This window comes from Tenebrio molitor, chromosome 8 (genome assembly GCF_963966145.1).
Source record: "Tenebrio molitor chromosome 8, icTenMoli1.1, whole genome shotgun sequence".
In the NCBI taxonomy this organism is placed as follows: domain Eukaryota; kingdom Metazoa; phylum Arthropoda; class Insecta; order Coleoptera; family Tenebrionidae; genus Tenebrio; species Tenebrio molitor.
Window position 1 is genome coordinate 17,385,235 of NC_091053.1, and position 14,615 is coordinate 17,399,849.

A 14,615-nucleotide genomic window follows, 5' to 3' on the forward strand; every position below is an offset into this window, starting at 1 on the left:
TGAGTTTACGATAAATTGGTCTCAAGTGTGGCTAAATAAGATAAAGCTGAGGTTTTTCTTCTTCATTGCCAGAAAATCCATACGCGTATAAAATAGAAACCTCATAATTTTTTTTATAACTCACAATTAGCAACAAGTATGTAAGTTAATACTAATCGTTATGTACAGTAATAGCTAATAAAAATAATAATTAACTGTGAGTTGTACCGTGCAATCAACAATTATTTAAATCAAAGAAGCCTTTGAGATTTTGGACGTATAGTCGTAGGAACAGACATTTGGGAACGATTTATGCAGGTCTTTATAACGTATTAATACTTTTATGAGGGTCGGAACGGTTGCGACAGACCATTGCTGTCGGCCGTCATAAATAATTCAAATTATTGGAGGTTCAGAAATGGGCTGTATTTACATTTGCGCTGGAGTTCTTCAACGCATTTGTGCTCTGCAATTTTTGCGAACTAATAAAAAATAGGTCGCGCCGATCACGTCACGTATCATTTCAAAGTATCAATAAGTACCTAGAAGGGCTTGGAAAATCCAATAATCCATTTTTTTATCGAAAGAGTCAGAATTCCTGGTACACATTACAAAATTTCGAGTACGGCCAGCCGCCCGAAATCAGGTATTATTTACGACATCGTTACGGACAAGCTATAAACCATTGTAAAAGGCAATCGGCTTTTTATAATGAGTTCTCAAATATATATTCTTCCGGCTATATGTCCAAATCTTCTTGAGGTTCAGACGTTCACATGCTCTGGAATGCTGGATGTATTTTTGGTTGCCTATACCTATTTCAATTTAAATTTAGAAATTTTTGCTGAAACTCGGTCAGACAGGTAACAGCCCTGTATGTCCATTCTTCGTTATTGAAAACACCATTACGAAAGTAAGATTCAATGATGAATCTTTTATGTTCTGAAGTAATAGTATATTTTAAACCAAGGTAAGAAAGTGCTTTCTTGCAGACCGCAGGCAAAGATTATAAACAGAGCCGTAGGCGAGGTTTGTAAGTGCCTAAGGTCTGCAAGGGCACTTTCTTAACAAGGTTTGAATACTATTTTTTTCCCTACCGGCACAACTTCGTTGAAAAAAGTCAAAAAAAGAAGTTATATTCCTGATTAAAACGAAAATTTTGAGAATTGAATAGTAGGCTGGGTTATTTGTTTAATTAACTTGTCATTGCATTTGAAGATTTGACGTTTGTTCGAAAATTTGATACTTATAAACAGAAGTTGTAGTACCTACCTAGCTTATCTGTTTATTTTCCAGATTATATGATTGATCTACCAACTTGCTTTATTGAATTGGCTTTCATTTATCAATAACTTATTTCACTTTTGACACTTTTGACATTTGAATTTTGGTACAGTTTTACCATAAACATTTCATGATTAACTTTCTTACCTTAGCGAGAAAGTTGAATTTTCTCACCTCAAATGAGGTATCCACAGCCTAAATTTCTAACCGCTAGGGAAAAAAAAACCATTTTTGCGTTGAAAATATAAAAAATATAAATCTGACATTGTCAATGTCATAGCCGCCCCTTATCTAAGTATGTAATTGTTGATCGCACGATACAACCAGCGAACTGCGATCTCGCGATTAATTCACGATACTCGTATTTTGCTGCGCATTAGAGATATCGAAAGAAGTTACGAGAAAAACTTGTTTCGAATCTAATTTTGAGTTCCCGTACCGAGTTTCAACGCAAATTTCGTATTTTGATTGTTTAGCAATTTCCAATACTTTGCAGCTTCGGATCAGTTTGTGTCCCAATTTCTTTTTCCACTTTTGTTGAATACAGAATAAATGTTTTTTTTATTTGTTATTGACAAGTTCTTTCGTTTTGATGGTACTTTATTCACAACAGTAAATCAAAACTACAACTTATTTATTACTAGCTGACCCGACAGACGTTGTCTTGTCCAAATTTCAATACCTAAATTTTTTTGTGAATTTGTGAAAAGCTATTGGAAATGTGCAAACAAAGTAAAAATGAGGAATTTTACATGGGAGATGAATTCTATCAGCAGTATTCTACAGAGGTTTTGTCTATGAACTGTCTATGAACTATCAAAGAAATGTCATCCCTATTTTACCCACACAGTTGCCACATTAATTTTCGTACATAGTTGCCAGATTTATCCACAATTATTTTGAATCACCCAATATTTACATTTCGATTTCGATTGCAAGATCGATGTTCAAGTAAACAATCCGATTGGTTTGATTTCCAATTTCACAATCAGCTGTCAAATAACATTTGTGCATGTAGGCAAATAAATTGGAATAGAAATAAAACAACTATGTACTACATTTGTTGGACAGATCGCGAAACAACACAAAAGTAAAAGCAAATGTAATTTTATTTTAATTTACTGGATTGCGTTTTTTTTCCAAGTTTTTCTTCAAATCTTCCAGATTTTTTTTTAAATTGAAAACAAAAAAAAGGCATCAAGCAGATATGAAGCTCCTATTGTCAGTTATGATCGTGAGGGCATACAAAAATTATAATTTTTGAAATTTGTCCGAATTTTCCGACTTTCCTTTGTAATTGTCCCAATTTTTTTTTCCAAAAACTTATCCAAAACCCTAACAAACAAAACCAAAAAAGAATTAGGCATAGCCATCGTTCGAATCATGAGTTATGGTCTTGAATTCATACAAAAAAGCACTTTCAGTTTTCACCGAATTATTTTAATTTAGTTTTTCCAGATTTTTCTCCAAATCTTCCAGATTTTTTTCTACTGAGTTATTTCCATCCCGGGGCATATCGAACAAAAAAAAAAGAATTAATCAAATATGTCGTTCCTGTGGTCAGTTATGATCGAGAATGCATACAAAAATTATAATTTTTGCAGTTTGCCCGAATTTTTCGACTTTCCTTTGTAGTAATTGTCGCGATGTTTTTTTCCTGAAAACTTTTTCACGACTATAACGAACAAAACAAAAAAAAAAGAAATGCATATCCACCACAAAAAAGCACTTTCAGTTTTTCCCGAATTTTCCAATTTTCCGGGCAACTTTTCCAGTTTTTCTTTACATAAAAACCTCATACGGATTATTACGAACATAAAAAAAAATTAGCCAAATCGCTCCAGCCGTTCCCACAGAAAAAAGTACTTTCAGTTTTTCCCCAATTTTTCAATTTTCCGGGCAACTTTTCCGATTTTTTTTTTCATTTTAAACCACCCCTGAAGTAATGCGAACAAAATAAAAAAATAATTATTCAAATCGGTCGAGCCGTTTTTGAGTTTTAGCGACACTTTATAAAGTTCTAGGGCTGTGGAAAAATTCAAATCTTTACTCGTACAGAAAATTAAAATCTTCATAGGAAGTGCGACACACTGTATGTCCTTCTGTCGGGATTACTCTGCTTAATGTAGCCGATTAAATCTACAAACGGACATCGAAGTGACAAGTTTGGAGAACAGACCGCAGCATTTAGCGTAGTGGATTACACTCAGCACTCAAATGGTCAAGTTTAAGTAAACTTTAATTAACGTAAAGCTCAAACGGCACGCTCATGGACGACAAATGTTTGGATAAAGAAAGTACGTATGGTGAATATCTTTCTGAAATTAAAGCAGCGCGTGGGTATTACATTACACCCCCGCACAACCGCTGGAAATGAATTCACAAACAACGTATGAACCCTTGTTAACTAGTAATAAACAAGAGTAATGACAATTTGAGCAACTTCTATACAGACTGTCTATCAAAGAATGTGAGATCGCAGAGGGCTCTGGAATTTGAATTTGCCACCCCCTTTAAATTCATCCATTATTAATTACAAATTGTCAAATATTCATAAAATATAAACAAAAAGTCAACTTAACCTCATTTCCGTTTTCAAAGTCCTCAATTTTCCGGTGGTGTTACAAAGGTACCTATTGTCTGCTTTTTATATTGAAAATCAGAATAATTTTATAACCTCTCAAATATTTTACAAGTAATTGCTAAAATGGTCTTCACACTTGCACAAAATAAGTTCCTTTGTAATGTCTTATTACTGCAACGGTGTTAAAAGAGACGGGGAATGGACATACAGCGTTCAAGCTTGCAAAGAAGAATTTTTAGCCAACTACCTGGACCAAAATGTTTTAGGAAATTCCCTCGCAGCTCACATACCTACATCGATTTGTTAATTGTTTTGTTACTACCGGTAGTGCTGAAAAGAGGAAATCGTTAGGTCGTCCCAAGGTGATGGAAGATCTAGTTGAAAATATACGAGATCATTTAGAAGCACATCCGAGAACATCCCTTACTAGACTGTCTCTTCAAACTGCAGTACATGTCATAAAATTGTTAGAGCATTTACATCCATACAAAGTAACAACTGTACAATAGCTCCTCCCTAATGATCCTGAAAGCCGCATAAATTATTGTAATTGGTTTCAGAATAATCTGTTCACCTGACATAACTCCCTTAGACTTTTCTGTATTTGGCTACTTGAAAAACGAAGTGCATGAACGACAAATTAATAATTTAAATAATTTAGAAGAGATTAACAACTGTTGTCGTAACATCAATGAACAGATGTTACAAAATATTTTTGGAAACAAGAAAGTGAGAAAATGTTCAGAGCAAAATGGAGGACACTTCGAGACATTGCTTTAATTTTGATTGTTACTTTTTTAACTGAATCACTGATGTGATTTAAATTCTTCTTAAGTGTTTAATAAATACGTAATTTCTTGAGAATGTTGAGACATATTTTTGTAAGTATTAATTTTGTCAAGCTAGGCAATAGGCAACCAGTACAACCAGTTGATTTTGGGGATGCATATCGTAGACCAGACTAATATTATTCGATTTCTGGTGAAAGAGTCGGCACACTTTCAAAGCCTACTTCGATGCCACAATCATTTATAGACGCTCTGTATAAGTTAAAGACAAAGTCTCGTAATCGGAACGGTTCATTATCGTTGTTATTTTAAAGTTATTTTTTTAAATTTGGCATGAATATGTGATCAAAAATAAACAATTGATTGGTAGTATGTATTTTCAAGTTTTTTCAGGTTTCGGTTTAACGGGAAATGACCCCAACTTATTTTTTTTTAAATAGAACACCGGTATATTTTTATATTTCGAATGCACAATAAAAAAATTGAAAACTTATTAACGCAAAATCAAGATACCCTTGAAAGCAATGACGTAATAATAATAATCTAAGCATATCAGATTGTTGTGAAATTTTGGAATTTAATTGTGGTTATTGTTTTTTATCATTACACGAGTGTAATCTGGGATCTGGATGGTCCTCAGTCAACTCACTAATCAATAATCATGTGCATTTTGAAAGGTTTCACTTTTCGAGATTTACGAATTTTTAGGGCAAATTCTTGTGAGATCGTGGATTCATCCCAAATTTGTTGCCATAAAAATATTTTAGTGACTTAAATTCGCTCTCATTTTGTAGTGTTTACAGGCGTGATCAAACTCATAAGATTAGATTTAGATTAGATATTATTGCTTTCAAAAGAACATGATTTTTTTTTTTATCTTTTCTAAGAATTATTATTTTATTAAGGTTAAAATTTGACAACAAACTCATAAGATTAGATATTATTGCTTTCAAAGAAACATGATTTTTTATTAATCTTTTCTAAGAATAATTTTTTTATTAAGGTTTAAAGAAAAACGTTGATATTGATGTGGTTTTTTATTTTATTTTCAAAAATGTAAAAATATAGCAGGTGTTGGGATCGTTTTCGCTAAACCCGAACAACAAAACCATTGAATCAATTAATTCTCTATTTTTGCTCAGATATTATGCCGAATTTGTAAAAAATCACTTTAAGACTGTTATTGACTTATATTGGTTATCCACATATTCCTATTACCAATTGATTTTTTTTTGGTAAGTTGACTTGTTTTGAAATAGCTAAACTGAAATACGAAGTACTTTGTGCCGAGTCTTTTAAAGCTCCGGGTCAAGTAAGAAATTTTACTGACGTGTTTTGTATTACAATTTTCCGGAAATCGTAAAAAGACGAAATTTACAAATTTTAGAAAAATTTTTTACAAATTCCATAAAAATCAAGTTTGTCAATTTTGTTGGCAACTATAGTTACAAAGTGAAAAACATCGAAAAAATTTATTTTGCGTCTTGTAAAGTCTTTACAGTACTTGTCCGGAAATAGTTATTTGTATCACAAGGCCAGAAACTGCACGTTTGCGAGCATGAGTACGGTTTACGAGTCGATAGACGAGTATTGTAAGTACGAATGCTCGCAAAACAGTTTCTGGACGTGATACACAAAATTTTTCGTGCCGACTTCTGCGGATTTTTGTTAAATGGAAGTTAAAGTACTTGTTTTAATAATCGGTATTAGGGACTTTTTTTGTGTTGGCAACACTTACATTTAAACATTTAAATTTTAAAATCAACATCGCTCTTGTTTCCTGACATTTATTAAATTTAATTCATTTGTTTTGTTTTTGACATTTTCCTGAAACATTTGTTGTAATAAATACACCAAACGTAATTTTAATTAATTAATTTTAGTTAAATATTGCTTCTTTGGAATTTTTGCACATGTAAATTTTCCTGTACCGCTCTATTTTTTTTTTTGAAGTGCAATAAATGTCACCAATCGAACTGACAATTGTTACAATTTATTAAATTGAATTAACAAACGTTGGTGGCCACTTTCAACACTAGCTGTGACTTGCTTTTGTTAGCTCCTTTTTAATTTCAATCTCTACTTTGCATTCATATCATCCCTTCGCAATAAATCACATTTGGAATTTTGGAATATTTTGAGGTTAGGCTTTCTTTTTTTTTGTAGAGCGGTATTTCGTATTTTTACAAGGGTAATGCAAAGGTGACTAGATGTAAATCATTTTATTCCACACTGTAGTTTGTACGTTGTTATAAATAGAAAAACATTTTTAACGAGCCATCCACAGAACAAACATTGACGTTTGATAGAATTCTGATAACAAATGCCAACCGAAACCGATGACAACTCAAAATCTGGACGATTTCGATTTCGAGATCTGTAATTTACCAAATTCCGACCGGCGGCGGCGGCACGAAAATTCAATTTTCCTGCGCGTAAATAAGCAGGAAAATGTTGTTTCCAAGACTATTTCCGGAAAAATGTATTGAATATAATGCCGTGGAAAGAAAGCTCAACAAAAAATTTAAATTTTCGTTAACATGCTAGATATGTGGAAGAATGAAAAACTGTAACCTAACTTTTCATTTTCCCAATATAAAATTAAACAGCTTGTGTTTCCGACATGTGAACGTACAATACCAATTTTTTGAAATCACACATGTATCAAAACTTATCAAAAATTTTGAAAACAAGTCATGTAGCTTCAATTAATTTTTTTTTTTTTGACTGATTATTGTCTCAGCTGATACGGCCTAATCCTGATACCTTCGGGTATCCCCAACAGCATTACCATGTCTCAACACACAAAAGTGAGCCTTAAGGGCTTCGGAGAATTTTCCACGAAAATCAAGTAAATTTTCTACGTTTGTCTGTTGAAAATTGCCTCATTATTATATTTGACTTGGCAAACAAAATACACCAAAAACAACGCCATTGAAGTGTTTTTCTACTTTGCCAAACTATTTGTTAAATGATTATCTAACAAGTATTTGATTTCTTATCTTACCTACCTATGTTTTCAATGAGATGTGGTACTTAATACAAAAACGAAATATTTTGAAAAGTTGTTTGTTGTTTAAAATAATGTAGTCAACACTTTCATAAGGGGTCGTAAATTGCAAAATAAGTATACCAACTAATGAGAAACAGCTACACTTGAAAGATCATTGTAAATCATCTACCTACAAAATTAAATTAATAATTGCGCTAGACATTGGATTTCTACATTTTTCTGTTGAAAATTACTTTATCATTATATTTGGCTTGTCAAACAAAATACGTCAAAGATAACGCCATTGAAGTGTTTTTAGCACTTTGCCAAACCATGTTAAAATGATTATCTAACAAGTACTTTATTTTTCTTCTTACATAAATCTTTTCAAAGAGATGTAATCTCTTAAAAAGTTATTTGTGTTTAATAATGTCGTCAACATTTTCATAAACACTCGTAATTTACAAAATATGCCAACCAATGAGAAATATCTGCACTTGAAAGATCAGTGTTAGATAAATCAGCTACCTACAAAGATTAACTGGTTGAGAATGCTTGCCCAATCTCTAATAATATATTGTAATTCAAGTGTGGAAATAGACTCGTTACAAAACGAATATAAAACTTCTACACCACTTCTGATAACTGTTCAATTTTCTTTCTTGCTCTTGTCAGGATAATTCAGGAATAACACCGATTTAATTAAATGATGAATATATCGAATAAAACTTAACAAAAATAACACAAACACAAACAATATTACAATGAACTGTGACAAACAGTAGAACTCTTAAGACTTATTTCGTTAACACTTTGGACTCTTGTATGGGACTCTAAGTTGGGACTCGTCTTCAAAGCTTCCACAACTTTTACTCAAATTCAAACATCGCTCTACCATTCTTTCATCCATTCAGGATTCATTCTTTACAACGGCTAACCTGGAGCTCCAATCAGAAGTTACTTTCATTACCATTTTTAACCGATTTCCAATTTAACCGTTGTCTTACTCTTACAATTTATTAGACCGTTGGTCCGATTCTCGCAAATCTCACGTTTGCCACAATTTTACGACAAACGGTCTTCAACGGTCTTAACGAACTTTCCACATTCGTCCCACTTTCATGCCATTTTCAAAATATTATAACAAGAGCAATAACGAGTTTTGCAATATAAATTAAACTAATATAAATTTTTAAACAGGAAAATGTCTTATTAAAGAATTAATTATTTCTGAAAATTTTGATGTAAAATCCGGAATTTCATTGCCACCCTTTTTTCGCTTTTAGAAATCGATATCAATCATCGATCTAAAGGTCGTACTTGGCACATGTGTTAAAGCAGAATTCAATAAGTAATAAATTTTGAGGTACTGTTTAAAAGAGTTGGTGATGATGAAACAAAAAAGGGTGGAAAATGCAAATGATAGAAAGTTGTTTCTTTTAAAAACAATTACTTCACTTGTTCGAGTTCTTTTCGAAAAGCTCAACGGGAGAAAACATATTTATTTTTCACTTTGGTATAATTGCATGATAACTCCTAGGATACGAAATACGTAAACATGTCCATAACAACCGGGGAATAATAACAGGGCGTAATAAGAATAAACGGGCGTAATGAATTCATAACGCCCTCATCAATTCATAATTGCCATTTTTTTTTTAAGAACACGTATAGTGAAAAATAAAATCTTGTATGCACCACGGCGTCACCGAATGATTACGCCCATCGAACGTGTTACCCGTGGGTCGTTTGGCTGCCTGGGTGGTCTAAAACCACCCCCGCTCGTTCTTTTGCCACATTTGGTCCAACTTTTTAAAAATAGTCGACGCCGGCCGGAAACAGCACGGCACGGCACTTCTCTACCTGCTCTAAGACAAGAAGGTTGTTTTTTTTCCGTGCTCCTCTCCTTCTGCCTGACGGTCCGGGTAAACCGGCTGGATTGCGAAACGGCTATCTTCTTCGACGGGGTGCATTTGCTACCCTGGCGTTAAAACAAACGATATCCATCTCTCCGGGCGTAATCATCGTTGTAACGCCCTTGGTGCATAAATAGCTATTTCCCTTATTCCAAATCACTTATTCCCACAAAGTTTTTTTTCGGCCTCCGTCTAAATTTACTGAGTTTTCATTCGCCCAAATCGTCTTGGAACAGTGAATTCCACGCCTAGGCAAGAAAATCGAAACATATCATTAAGAGTAGAAGTGAGTCTTTTTGTGACTAGCCCAGAACTTGAAGACCGAAACGCAGTTGCAAATCTCGACGGAAACTTTCCCAAAATGATAAATGATCGCGATTTGTAATTTTTAGTATCCTGAACTTTTACTACGATAGCAGAGTCCAAAATAACTGTAGTTTGAAAAATAAAAAAAAAAAATCTCTATGTGAAAGTAAAAAAAATATCTCTATGTGAAAGTAACAAAATTGAATGAATTTTAATTTATTATAATATTACAGTGTTTTTCTTCTGGTTTTCCTTTTTTGTGAATTGTATTTCACCATTTCTCAAAACTATTTCATATTTACGTCACTTTGACATTTTTTTTAGTGAGATATAATTGACAAAAGGTGAAAACCAAAAGAAAAACAGTGTAATAATTTTATAAATGTTATTATTCGACCATTTTCGAGACCGATTAGGTTACTACTTAGCGGCTTTGGGTAAAAAGTTTGAGCATTTAAAATACAAAAATATTTGTCCACATCTTTAGTTTAAAATATATAATTTATAAAATGTAAGAGTTTTCAAGAAAGAATTGCTAACTTTAAATCTAATGTTCCTGTACTCAAAAGAATTCCTAAAGGTGCACGAATTTCAGTTGCAAACAAACTATCTTCCGTGATAAAAGCTTGTGTTAACCTTAATACGATGAATGCTTGGGAAGAACTTTTTCTATTTTCTTATAGGATTTTGAATATTTCAACTAAAAATTTAAAGGATAAATCTTTGACTTCAAAAGTAAAGGAAAACATCTCTTATTATGAAGTTCCTAATACATTTATTAAAAAAAAGAATTCAAAATTTTCCGTTTACAAAACAGCAGAGAATAAAATTAGCGATGGTGACATCCGTGGAGCTATTCGTTTACTTTCTTCGTCAGATGTTTTTGCAGCAAACAACTCAGATACTTTTGCTCAATTAGAAGAAAAACATCCTCCTCCTTCTAGAACACTTAATCTCCCTGAAGCACCAAATGAAAATGTTGATTATTTATCAGTTTCTAAAGATAAAGTTTTTAAAGCCATAATGTCTTTTCCGAATGGTTCTTCAGCTGGTTTAGATGGGATAAGACCACAACATCTAAAAGATTTAATTGGTAAAAGTTCATGTGATGCTGGCCAACGTTTGCTGTCTGAAATAACGCGTTTATGCAATTTTATGTTCTCTGGGAAAATAATTTCGAATTTTACACCTTTTATCTATGGAGCTTCTTTATGCGCCCTGTCTAAGAAAGATGGTGGAATACGCCCAATCGCTATTGGATCCACTTTTAGACGCCTTGCATCGAAATTAGGATGTTATTATCTTTCTGGAGAGATTTCAAATTATCTTAAACCAAAACAACTTGGTTTCGGTACCAGAAGTGGTTGCGAAGCAGCTGTGCATTCAGTAAGATCATATTTAACAAACTATTCAGCCGAAGTTTTTTTGAAGATTGACGTTAAAAATGCTTTTAATTCTGTTGAACGTGACTGCCTGCTGTTAATGGTTAACAACAAGATTCCCCTGATTTATCCTTATTTATGGCAATGTTACTCTTCTCCTTCATATCTGATTTACAATGGAAGTTTAATTTATTCCCAAGTTGGTTGTCAACAAGACGACCCCCTTGGTCCTGCTATATTCAGCTTATCAATTCACCCGACCATTGAAAGACTTTCGTCACACCTTAATGTTTGGTATCTGAATGATGGCGCTTTAGGAGGTTCAGCTGAAACTGTTTTAAGAGATCTGGAAACTATTATAGTTGAATTACTCTAAATGTGAATTATTCCTCTCTCCTCATGTTTCTGAAGAACGCAAAATCGACATTTTGAAGAAATTTGAATCTCTTTCTCCAGATATTAGAAAGACCTCTGCAGAAGATTTATCTTTACTTGGTTCGCCGTTATTTGAAGATGCAATGCCTAATTTTTTCTCAACAATTTTGGAAAAATTCGACTTGTTAGTGAAAAAGATCGTAAACATAAAACCTCATATGGCTTTATTTCTGCTACGTCATTGTCTTTGGATTCCGAAACTAAACTATTTTCTTCGTTGCTGTCCTTTTTGGAAATTCAAAAATTATTGTAAAGCTTTTGATGAAAAAATTCAATCAACCTTGGAAAAAATTTTGAACATTAAATTATCTTCAAACTCATGGAATCAAGCATCACTTCCATTAGATTTTGGTGGACTAGGTATCCGTTCAGTGACTGATTTATCTTCAGTAGCATTCCTTGCTTCAATACATTCTTCAATTGCTCTCATGGGATGTATACTCTCTCCTTTAAACAATACATTTGAGATCAAATATTTGTCAGAAGCTTTGGATTGTTGGAAGCTTCTCTGTCCCGGCATTGAGATACCTGATTCACCTAATTTGCAAAGACTTTGGGATGCTCCAATTATCAACAAAAAGTTTAATGAAATTTTGGATTCTTCTGATCATCGCAATAAAGCAAGACTGCTAGCTGTTTCTGAATTGGAATCTGGAGCCTGGTTAAAAGCTCTACCATCTTCTAACCTTGGTACTTTATTAGACCGTCAAACACTTCAAATAGCTGTTGCTCTTAGAATTGGATCTGAAATCTGTCATCCACACATTTGCATTTGTGACTCTCAGGTGGATAAATGGGGTCATCATGGTCTTTCGTGTTTAAAAAGTGCTGGTAGAATTCCAGGCCACAGTGCCTTAAATGATATTTTAAAGCGTACCTTCTCTTCAGTCAACATTCCTTGTATTATTGAACCTTACGGATTGCTTCGTGAAGATGGTAAAAGACCAGATGGGATTACTTTAATTCCTTGGAAACGTGGTAGAACACTTGTTTGGGATGTAACATGTGTTGATACCTTGGCTGCAACACATTTAGATGGTTGTTCAAGAAAATCAGGTTCCGCTGCTCTTTCAGCCGAAAAATTAAAACACGGCAAATACTGTACAATTAAAGAAAATCATAATTTTGTCGCTTTTTCATTAGAAACCTTTGGCCCATGGAGCCCAGATGCTAAAGAGCTTTTTAAAGATATAAGCAAGTTGCTGCTTGAAAAATCTGGTGTTTCCGAGTCCCCTAGCTATTTCCAGCAAAGAATAAGTATTGCTATCCAAAGAGGAAATGCTGCTAGTGTTTTGGGAACTGTGGCCAAAAGCTCAGGACTTGACTTATAAACTTGTATCATAATATACTATTTTAAAAAAGAGAATCTGTGCGATTCCATTTACACATTTTTATGATTTAGCGATCGTTATTGTAACGATCGATTTTTTTAAATGATTTTTAAAGAGCTTGCTGATTCCTTAAAGCAAGTTGATGATCTGTACAAGTATATATTTGCTAAATTAACTTGATTTTTTTAAATTTTGATTCGAAAGTGATTTTCTAATTTTTAAAAAAATATTTAAAACAAGCAATTTTCAATGTAACGATCGATATTATAACTATTTGGAAACAGAATCGCACTGAATGTCATTGACCTCCGTTTAGGTGCTTACCAACCAACCAAAAGTCAAGCTTTGCTTCAAAGTTGATTTTGTAGAAAAATTCCGAAAAAAATAACTCCATGTATTTAGTGTAGGCGCTACGTGAGGGATTGTGGAGCCTTCAATTCATTCAACTGTTGGCCGTTTTCCCGCCATACAGTGTGAGAATACAGAAAGTACCTTAGTTGAAAAGTACTTTTTCACTTTGATAAAAATTTCAGCAACTGTACGTAACTTGTTATCATAATTAAAAATTTTAACAAATTGATTTTTACATTTTTTATAAAAAGCCGATATAGTATCACATCCTGCGAAGGCCTGAATAAAAAAAACATGCTCTTTTTTGATATTTGCAAACTGCTTTAAATTTGTTTTCGTTGATTAAACTCGCTGTAACACATTATTTTTTATTTTTGCTGTTTGACATTTTAATCTGTGAAGTAACATACCACCATCAATTATGTAGAAAAACTTGCTAAGATCGTTAACATTCATTTTACATTGTTCAAATATACCGTGCCTTCAAATAAATTGGGAATTAGAGGAGGCTGTGATTTATAAATTTTGTTTATTAACGGTTGGCAGACGATCACAATCGTGTGTAAGGTACTATATCTTTAGAAGGTAGCGCCATTCCGCTCCACAATTTTTTGACTGGAAATTAAAAGAGATGGCATTATTGGTAAATCCCGTAAGTGTGACAAAGATAGAAGTATACACAATTTTAAGGGATGTTTGTATCGAGTCAGATAGATTCTATCTTTGTCACACTCACAGGATTTATCGATGATGGCATCTCTTTTAATTTCCAGTCAAAAAATTGTGGAGCGGAATGGCGCTACCTTCTAAAGATATAGTACCTTAATCGTGTGCTGTGCTGTCCAAGGTCACTGGTGTGCTCTATTTAAATATTACATGTTACCAACTTCATAACAAAATCACAGCCACCTCTAATTCCAAATTTATTTGAAGGCACGGTATCATATACGGGGTCATTATAAATGTGTGTAACAACTAGTGGGCGTAGCAACGCACCTAAAGCATAGCGCACAGCCACCTACGATGGTACAATCATTTATAATGACCCCGTACTTACTCGTATGTGCGACGATTCAGTCGTTTTCCTCATTCCAGCAATCTTCTTCTTACTTATGGCCCTTACATTAAAATTGATACGTTTTGGGGAAGATTATAGGAAAATCTTTTATGTTTATATGTGATGTGTGAAAGTGAGTGTTGGTTGAACAAAAACCCAAATTTGCAACTTCGAAAGACTTGTGCGCGCTGCGTGGTAGCCAAAGAACTG